An 11,224-nucleotide genomic window follows, 5' to 3' on the forward strand; every position below is an offset into this window, starting at 1 on the left:
TTGTCAATTGACCAAACAGACCAAGCAGATTAATCACAAACGCCACAGAATTTATATTCCGATGCTCCTTGTAAGTGCCAGTGACTGATATGGGGCTGTAGCTCCTCTACAAAAATCACGTAAAAATTACCATAAATATCCTTAGTAGAATAGACGGGAATACTTTTTTTTTGGTAAATTAATGCGAAATTTGGTGTAATTTTAGTAAAAAGATACGCCTTCTGAAATCTGGAATGTTAGTTTGGTAATGCACTGCTTTAGATGGGCACAGGGACGTAGCATCAGCATTTGGAAGTTTTTTTTTTTTTTTTTTAATTTCAAATTGTATTCTGGAAATGCCAGTGAGCGTTAGATTAATCACAAATGTCGCAGAACTAATTTTCGATGCTCCTTGCATGTGTTAGTGATTGATATAGGGCTACAACCCCTTCCAAAAATCACAAAAAATTACCATTATTTCTTTAGCAGGGACATACTGAATGAAACATTTTTTATTCGTCACGTAATGTGAATCTTGGCTTTATTCTAGGAAAAAGATACATATTTTTCAATTCTGTAAAGTTATTTTGGTAACAGGGGTCATCAAGATTGCGGAGAGTACAGGGGGTGGGGCATTAAAATTGCAAGTTTTATTTTAGGTGTACCAATGAGCTTAAAATTAATCTCATGACGCACGCAATTAATCATTCAATGCCATTTCCATGTAGTAGTGAGTGATAAGAGGCTACAAGCAACTTTGAAAAAGCGATAGAAATTGATTATGAATGTCCTTACGCAAGGACCTGCTGGCAGAAGCTTAATATTTTTCATAATTAATGTGAAATTTGTCATTATCTTCAAAAAATGTTTGTTTAGAAAAAAAGCTGAAGCAATAATACGATATTCGACTTGTTTGTCGAAGCGTAGATTGAAATATTAAGAAAAGTACGCTACAAAGAATTTTTAAAAACTTGAAGATAAAACCATGTAGATAAAAGTCCGAATGGTTTCTGAGTTGTGTGCATTCATCTATCTGATTCATTGAGTAAAATAAACACACTGCTGAACAAGACTGCGCTTATTTAATATAAAACACATTTACACGTGACGTTTCGATCTTCTAGCCAAGATCCTCATCAGACGTATACTCATCATAGCTTTTGTGAATGCGGCATTGGACCTCCGGGTTCCATAGGCTATAGTGTTAGTTAGCTTACGAAGCACGAGTAGATGTCTAGGCTGATACTACAAATAGATGAAGTGCATTTACTGAAAAGATGGGTTCTACTGACATTGGATAGTCTATATACTCTTAGTGTGCTAGGACCTAGGGGGGAGGAGGAGATAAGATTTCATATCAGGTTACTACACGCACAGTCGCACGCCTTCATTTTCATTAAAAATGGAAAAACCAAGAGAAACCAATTTCATCTCACTTTCCTTTGTGGCAGTCGGACACAAATCATCGCACTTACCTGCAGAAAGCACTTTTCAAATCGGATTATTGGGAGAGCATCTAGTTCAAATGTTGTGGGGGACATGTCTCTTCATTTCCCCGGAATTCGTGCCCGTACCTACAGCTGAGACAACTTTCCAGCATTAGGAGAGGGGCATATCCTCCTATGGCATTTATTGCAATTTGTGCCCAAGTAGCTTAAGTAGAATTAATACATATTGATGAGACTACTAAACGCACTACAGCACGAAGTTCAGTTTGAAATACTACAGAATACGATTCTTTTTAAAAGCCCAAAAGAGAAATCAATTTCATCTTACATTCCTTTGTGGCAGTTGGACACAAATCATAACACTTATCCCAAAAAGAACTTTTTAAGTCAGATTATAGGAGGGACAGTCCCCCCAGGTCCCAGATTGAGGGAAATGTCCCCCTCGTCCCCCCGTGATTTGCGCCAGTGGGTCCAGAGTCAAATCATGGGGACCTATTGACTCAAATTGTAGTGCTTCCCAAGTTTATGGAGGTGATGCCGAATGGTTTCTTTACTCACACTGAATTGTAGTCCTAGTTCTTCACATGTATGGCTATTGTTCCTCTCAATTGCTGCCTGAAGATCATTTTGTACATGTGTTGGTCTTCCGGCATGTGGTGTGTCTTCGAGTGTTTTGTCACCGTCCTTCAACTTGTTAAACCACATTGCTCTGTCTGCGTAGTCACAACACCCTCACCAAAAGCCTGGCATATCTTCCGCCCCGCTGCAGCGGCATTTGAACCCAGTTTGAACTTGTACAGCATACACGCCCTTATGACGCTCTGCGGAGGTCCCATGTTCACTCTGCCCATACGAAAGTTCACAGTGTAATTGAATTGCCACAACCGGGTAGTATGTATGTTGGATATACCCACACCAAGAATTGATCTTCGACTTATCTCCATTGGCATTCAACTCACGATGTGAGGGCCAATTGAACACAGCCCTCCACTAAAACCTGGGGCGCGGCCACGGGGGACCCATCGGGGCCAGGCCCCCTCAAATGACCATATTTTAAAACATCATCATAAGATTAGCTCGCTTCAGTCATTTAAAAACAACAAAGTTTACATATAGTTAATAATTTACGGTAAAATAATATAGAAAAGTACTATTTTACTATAGTGATCGAAAAATAGTATGTACCGATCGGAAATAGTATATACCTCCTGGTACCGATCGGAAAATAGTATTTTATATATATATATATATATATATATATATATATATATATATATATATATATATATATATATATATATATATATATATATATATATATATATATATATATTTGTGATAGCAGATTACACAATTTACTGCGATTTATATTTGACAGTTTAAAGATACTATAAATACTGCCATAAATTGAACTGTAGTAAAGAAAAATAAATTGGAGTAGGGATGCTCTTTGCCTGCATACTTCTTTGTAATTTTCCTTTTTTAATATATCCGGCGAGAACTGCTGTTACAACAACTATAGCTTTAGCTACCTCTCGGTTTAGTTTCCGAGCCGTAATTGCACTCTTCTCCAGTAATTTGTTTGTTACGTCACAACAAGATGCTTATCAAAATACTACCGTGTAAAAGAACCATGTACTTTTGATGGCACAGAATATTATACGAGATTTTTGGCAGCACATCTGCTACGATAAATGCTTCCGTTTAAAACTAGCCTTACACGGTTGGATCTCGAAGATACGATTTTTGCTACGACAAATGCTTCCTGGAAAATAAAAGCATAGTATCAAACAAGGATCTTTGGTATCCAAGGATCTTATAAAATAGAGGATCTGCCCTTACAACAAAATCTTGAAGCCATACGTCATAGTTTCTTCACCCCTACTCTGCCCACTCCGCCCAATAGGATCGCAATGTTTTGAGCCAACAATCATGGCAGAAACGAAAGTAGCCAATCAGACGATGGCAGAAACGACAGTAGCCAATCAAACGTGCCGATGCTCGGTTGTTTTTTAGCTTCATCGATTTAATAGGATGAAGATACATATGGGCAGATCCTCTATTTATAACATCCTTGGTATCAAAACAACTTCAATGATCACTGATAACAAAACATGCCAAAACAATGTTGCCAACATCAATAAATAAAAATAACGGACTTTTCAAATTCGGCGTTCTTTTTGAGACAACCTTTATAACAGCTTTGCTGATTAACCCAAACTATAAAGCAATATTTGGAATTTAATTTGCGATAATCAGTATAGCAGTTATAATGACTTTTCATGTAGTCCTCAGTTAAACATTCTTAGTCTCATGATATATTAACTTGTTTTGTCAGGAATTTCACTTAAGAAGTGTTTCTTAAGGAAGAAGTAGCTTTAATGGATGCAATTTCACTCTAGGAGTGCTTATTCATTATGGGTATAGATATAGCATAGTGATTTATGCCATAAATACTACAGTATAATAAGACACGAAGCATCTTGTCCTAGATGGCCACTAACATTAGAATTCTATCTGTCAGGGATGCACCACAAGATATTAGTCAGCACCTTGGTGCTCTCGTGCGGGTCAGGCACGTCAGTGATTTTGGTTATATACATAAACAAGGATAGTGTGAAAACATTTCACATATCATAAAAACACTTGTCTCGAATGTGGTGCTGCCTACTATTTTTTCACGTGCTACCCTAGCCAACAGTTTAAGTTGGTCACAAGGAAGCAGACGAGGTTAGGTTTACATCGAAGTTGTACCACCTTAGAGTGACGTTATACCATGATGGTCAAGATGGAATAACACGACCACCACAAGCTTCTAAACCCCTCCGCTCACAAACACTGGCTCAGCTATGTTTCGTAAGATCGGCAGATAACTTTTAATCAATGAAATTGTGTGTGCAAAGTCTTTCCCCCTCCTGGTGCCTCCCTCTCTCTTTCTCCCAAATACCCACCCATCGCTGCGCGAGGGCTCCACTTCTTACTTCTCTGTTGTTTTAAAACGTCATTGTTTGCACGGGCTATCAGAAATCTCTTGATAGATGGTGAAAAAGCACAATTTATTCACTATATATTACGTACAAGGGAAAATTAGTATTATTTTCATCTAATTTTAATAATAAAAAAAAGTTATGAAAATTTTTCAAGAATTAAAAGAAAAATACTTTCCTTGAGTCAGGTTTGAACCCACAATAAAAGCGATTATCAGTACTAGCTCGCTCGAACACGCTCGGCTAGGAGGGCCGACAACATCTGGTCTTTGCTGTTTGCTATATGTATTCCTCATGGAGAGCAACGGATAATTCCAACCAATCAGAACCGTGTATTTAGTTCCTATGGCTAGGGTCGAGCGTGATTTAAAAGTATACGTACTGCCTAGCGAAACATATCATTTTATATACTGCTTTCACATACGACCCGCTCGGGAGAGTAATACTCCCGGAAGTACGTTTTTTCGCGCGCTACTCTAGCCAGATGTTTTACGCGCTATCCTAGTCAGTTGTTTTAAGTTAGTCACAAAATCTATATCATTTAGTACAAGGGGAACAAAACGAGAATTATATCATGGAGTACAAGGGCAACAAAACGAGCCCTGCGGGGCTTCTAACCTGTTCCTACTACAACTACTACTTATCTGCACAAAAGTAAGTAAATCACATTTTTTTGTATTATTTTTGTATTATTTTAATTTAAAAAGTGTTATAAAAATGTAAAAAAGAATGTTAAAAAAAACTTTCCTCGGGCTGGGTTTGAACTCACGCCAAAAGAGATTTTCGTTACTAGCATATAGCGCTAGCTGCAACGTGGCAAGACATAGATAACGCCAACCAATCAGAACTGTGTTTTTCGTTCCTACTTCCGGGAGCATTACTCTCCTGAGCTAGTCCTTTTCACATAGCACTTCTTTTCATAATTAGTCCTTTATGACTTGTGGCATGGTTAAGACCATGGTTTGCTATTCAGCCGGTTCATACCGGTTAGGGCGAACCGGTTGTTAAAATATTTCGAGTTCTCAGTACCGTTTCTTATACCGAAATAAATCTACATACATACACACATCACCAAGCCAAACGTGAAAGAAAGAAGCCAAACAAAGTATTTGTTTAAGCCTGCAGAGCTTATTTCAGAATTTGAAAATTAAACCATGCAGTTCGTTGGTTAACGATTGTTTTCATAAAATTTTCGTTTGTTCAGGATTTATAAACAACTTATATATATATATATATATATATATATATATATATATATATATATATATATATATATATATATATATATACGGTATATATATCAAGGTGACCAGATGTCCCGTTTTAGCCGGGACAGTCCCTTTTTTCCGACCGTTGTCCCATTTTTTCTGATTCTCAAACGGGACGCCTAAATGTCCCGTTTTTAAGTAAAAATGACCTAGGTGTCCCGTAATTATTATTCAAAATATAAATCGTCAATGTAAATCCTACTCTCTTCCGTGCCAACACTCGTTGCCAAGGTTCAGCCGTGTCTAGAACTTCTGAATTTTCAAATGGGAATTGAGTATTCGTGGTTCAAGTGGGAATTGAGTGAGAATTCTGAGTGTTCAACTAGTTAAAAGAATTGTTGGGTAGAACTTGCAACTGGGAACCATTATTTGTTGTGTGGTACACGTTAAAGTTAGAAAGGTGTGTTGTCACTCTTATTTGTGTATTTTGTAAATTGAGAACATTGCTGAATCCCAAAATGCAATCTGAAAGTCAGATATACCCCCCCGTACCGATTCGTATGCGTCCCGTTTTCGCAAGTGAAACTTCTGGTCACATTGATATATACAGTATATATATATATATATATATATATATATATATATATATATATATATATATATATATATATATATATATATATATATATTTACATCAGCTAATGCTTCTGGCAACAAATACTATTCGAAGCTTTCTTGCACCCACTGGAAAACGTGAAGTATATTAATATTTATTTGCATATATTGTTATTGTAGACTGTTCCCATAATGCCCACCGACTTCGATTTTACAAAATTTGAGAAATAAATTTCACTTTTTATTTAGTGGTCAATTTGAAGGCATTTTGTTATACTACCATTAAGAAACCCATATACATCATATTATGAATCAATCATTATGGAACAATCTCATGTGTGACACGCAGCAGTGCTACCAATCTTTGAAAGTTTCATTTACAACTTTTTTCTTTTTTCTTTTTTAACTGATTTTGTGAGTAATGGTGCATTCAGTATAAAGGTACAACAAGATATTATCTTTCTCTCTCTCTCTCTCCCTGTGTGTGTGTGTGTGTGTGTGTGTGTGTGTGTGTTTGTTTGTTTGTTTCTAGTTTCCGGCGTAAGCGTGTGGATACTACTAGGTATACTTTCGTGTGTACAAATGCTAGTGTGTGTGTGTGTGTGGCGCGGGTATATGAACTATTAATTGGGATCGCGTAGTGGAACTTATCAATATTAGTACGTACATACAAACGGCTGTTACTTCACACGATAACTTTGGACGAATGCGAATTTTTAAATTCTGCTTTTTGCAATAAATAAGTAGAATGATTCCTCTCGAGGGAGTTTCCCTAAATGGTAGCCCCTACCATGTCCAATTAAATCACAAATTGCCGCAATCGTTTGTACATTGTTTGTACAGAAATGTACAGGCCAAATTTTCGTTTGTACACTATTAGGGGCGCCGCCAGAACGAAAACAAATTGGGGCTGTTTAATTGGTAGCCCCCCCCCAACCAACATGTTCTATTCAATCACTAATTATCGCAATCGTTTGTACTTCGTTTGTACAGAAATGTGCAGGCGAAATTTTCGTTTGTACACAATTAGGGGCGCCGCCAGAACAGAAAAAAATGGGGGCTGTCTAAGTGGTAGCCCCCCACCATGTCCAATTGAATCACAAATTGCCGCAATTGTTTGTACTTCGTTTGTACAGAAATGTGCAGGCGAAATGTATGTTCGCACGCAATTAGGGGCGCCGCCAGAACGAAAAAAATTGGGGGCTGTCTAAGTGGTAGCCCCCGACCATGTCCTATTCAATCACAAATTGTCGCAATCGTTTGTACTTCTTTTGTACAGAAATGTGCACCCGAAATTTTCGTTTGAACATAATTAAGGGCGCCGCCAGAACAGAAAAAAATGAGGGCTGTCTAAGTTGTAGCCCCCCCCCCACCATGTCCAATTCAATCACACGTTGTCGCATTCGTTTGTGCATCGTTTGTACAGAAATGTGCAGGCGAAATGTTTGTTTGAACAAACTTAGGGGCGCCGCCAGAACGAAAACAAAGTGGGGAGATGTCTGAGTGGTAGCTCCCCCCACGATGTCCAATTGAATCACAAAGTATCGCAATCGTTTGTACATTGTTTGTACAGAAATATGCAGGCCAAATTTTCGTTTGTACACTATTAGGGGCGACGCCAGAACGAAAACAAATTGGGGGCTGTCTAGCTGGTAGCCCCCCACCAACATGTCCTATTCAATCACAAATTATAGCAATCGTTTGTACTTCGTTTGTACAGAAACGTGCAGGCGAAATTTTTGTTTGTACACAATTAGGGGCGCCGCCAGAACAGAAAAAAATGGGGGCTGTTTAAGTGGTAGCCCCCCCCCACCATGTCCAATTGAATCACAAATTGTCGCAATTGTTTGTACTTCATTTGTACAGAAATGTGCAGGCGAAATGTATGTTCGCACGCAATTAGGGGCGCCGCCAGAACGAAAAAAATGGGGGCTGTCTAAGTGGTAGCCCCCGACCATGTCCTATTCAATCACAAATTGTCGCAATCGTTTGTACTTCGTTTGTACAGAAATGTGCACGCGAAATTTTCGTTTGTACATAATTAAGGGCGCCGCCAGAACAGAAAAAAATGGGGGCTGTCTAAGTGGTAGCCCCCCCCACCATGTCCAATTGAATCACAAATTGTCGGAATCGTTTGTACTTCGCTTGTGCAGAAACGAGCAGGCGAAATGTTTGTTTGTACACAATTAGGGGCGCCGCCAGAACGAAAACTAAGTGGGGCTGTCTAAGTGGTAGCCCCCGACCATGTCCAATTCAATCACAAATTGTCGCAATCGTTTGTACGTCGTTTTTACAGAAATGTTCAGGCAAAATTTTCGTTTGTACACAATTAGGGGCGCCGCCAGAACGAAAACAAACTGGGGGCTCTCTAAGTGGTAGCTTCCCACCAACATGTCCAATTAAATCACAAATTTTCGTAATCGTTTGTACATCGTTTGTACAGAAATATGCATGCGTAATTTTCGTTTGTACACAATTAATGGCGCCGCCAGAACGAAAACAAAGTGGGGCTGTTTAAATGGTAGCCCCCACCATATCCAATTCAATCACAAATTATATCAATCGCTTGTACATCATTTGCACAGAAATGTGCAGGTAAAATTTTCGTTTGTACTCTATTAGGGGCGCCGCCAGAACGAAAACAATGTGAGGGATTGTATAAATGGTAGAAGCATTAAAAAAATGTGTCACATTTATGGAGTATTTTTCTAACAGGACTTTGTTCACACTATTGTGTGGTTTGGTTTGTTCACACTATCGTGTGATTCACTATATTGATCTTATCCTAACGATGATGGAATTAATTTTTTTTGTTTTTTTTTTATATTTATATTTATACTTACAATCATTATTGCTGAGTTAGTTTTTCACTCCTCGGCTCTTATTATTAAACTTATTCATTATTTCTTACGTGAACTGAATCCTTATGAGAAAAATGTATTTTTTTCTTTCTATCTTGCGCAGAAACCGTTATTCTCATCTCGTACAGGAAATTGATAAGTGGAAGATATAACAAATTCACAAAGTAGACTGTTAAAGGGAAAATTATAACACAGTATTTTGTTTTATTTGATCATCTTCATTAAACTCATTTTGCAGAAACTATAGAATGCATGGTGAAGTATTTTGGTGCATTCAGCATTCTGATTTACGAGTAGGGGGGCGCGGTGGCTCAGTGGTAGAGCGTTCACCTCTGGTGCTTGGGGTCCCGGGTTCGATCCCAGCCCCCGCCAAGTGAACTTTGTGGTGGACAAACACCGTGCTCGTGGGTTTTCTCGGGGTTCTCCCGTTTCCTCCCACTTTCTTCATTCCACCATTTCACTCATCTCTCATTATCACCGTCTCCTTTAGCCTAACCGGCATAACCGTGGGACGTAAAACTTAAAGATTTCATTTCATTTTTGATTTACGAGTAGAGTTGCTAACTGGCCGGTATTTCTGTAATTTTGATTAAGGCCGGTGACCGGTACAAACTTCTTATTAGACCCCTTCTGACCGGTATTTTGGAATCTGCAATCCAGAATATAACATTGAACATCGAAATTTTTCAACAGTGCCTTTACAAACACAAATTTCCGTTGTATTATACATTATCGATATTTTTTTAACGTATGGCAGTTTTTTTGTATTTATTTAACATAACAAATTTGATAACACTTATATTTTATTGTAAAAGAATTTTATTCATTTATTGAGAGTAGAAAATGACTTTTTAAAGCAATTTCCTTTGTTTGAAGTGAAGTTTATAGAATAAATTTCATTTTATGAATCAACTATTGTTACATTAAGATTAATATCCAGTATTATTCATCTGTTTCGATAATTTTAAACAAGTGACAATTGCTGGTAAATACAATAACGATCAATACAGTCTTCAGTTTCTCATTTGTACAGAGAATTTTGAGGGTGTGCCGGTAATTTTGTTTTCCTGAGTTGGCAACCTATTTACGAGGTTTTGTTTCAACTCTGCTACGTAGTGGCTCAGTACTGACACTCCGCATGCAAATAAGTATGCAAGGCTACCATACGCCCCGGTTTCTTAAAATTTGTCCCGGTGTGCAGAAATTTTCCTTCTTGTCCTGTTTTTTTCTTTATTATTATTATTAATTACATATCAAAATTTCTGAAAAGATAATAAAATCGACTTATTCCTTTTGCTTTCAATTCCGACAATACTATAAGAACAATTTCATTCTAATCTTTATTATTATTGCAATCGCTGCTTTCCCGGATATAACATGCAATGTTTAAATCCTCCTAAAGTATAACTCTTATCACTAAAAGTAAGAATGTATACCCCGAGGTGGCAACAAATTCTTGTGACGTTGCAGACCAGCCCCGAAAACACATTTTTTTTTTTCTGCTTCAGAAAAACAATTATGCAAATTGCTTTCTTTTAGTTCGCATTTTAGGTTAACAAAAATAAATCAGCCTATTGAAATTTTGAAACAACTTCATAAATCTGGATATTTTTCTTTATAGACATGTAGAGCATGTAAAGGTGGTATGCGTAATAATATTGAAAATATAATTTTTGCCTAAATATTGTATGTTCACTGATTGCGTTTATATTGTATAACAGCTTCTAGCTTCTATAATAATTTTTAGCACTGTTGATTAAGTATGGTCAGTGGCGTATTTACGATTTTGTTTCGGGAGGGGCTTTGCTAACTTCCGGGGGTGCTTTGCCTGAAAATATGAAAATTCTGCAAGATATTTCATATACTTTACTATAGTAAGTAAGATTTCGGTGGGGGGCTTGAGCCCGGAAGCCCTCCCCCTAAATACGCCACTGAGTATGGACTATATTAATACATTATTTTAAGTTGTATAACTAGTGCGATACTGTAGTAAAATTCGAAAGATAAAATTAATACAAAATGCAATATTTACTACTAATTTGTAAGATGTCCCGTTTTTTCTGTTTTCAAAAAGTATGGTAGCCTTAAAGTATGCTAAACCATACAAAATAAATTGTACTGTAAAT

The sequence above is a fragment of the Thermobia domestica genome, chromosome 9, assembly GCF_964235325.1.
Source record: "Thermobia domestica chromosome 9, izTheDome1.hap1.1, whole genome shotgun sequence".
In the NCBI taxonomy this organism is placed as follows: Eukaryota; Metazoa; Arthropoda; class Insecta; order Zygentoma; family Lepismatidae; genus Thermobia; species Thermobia domestica.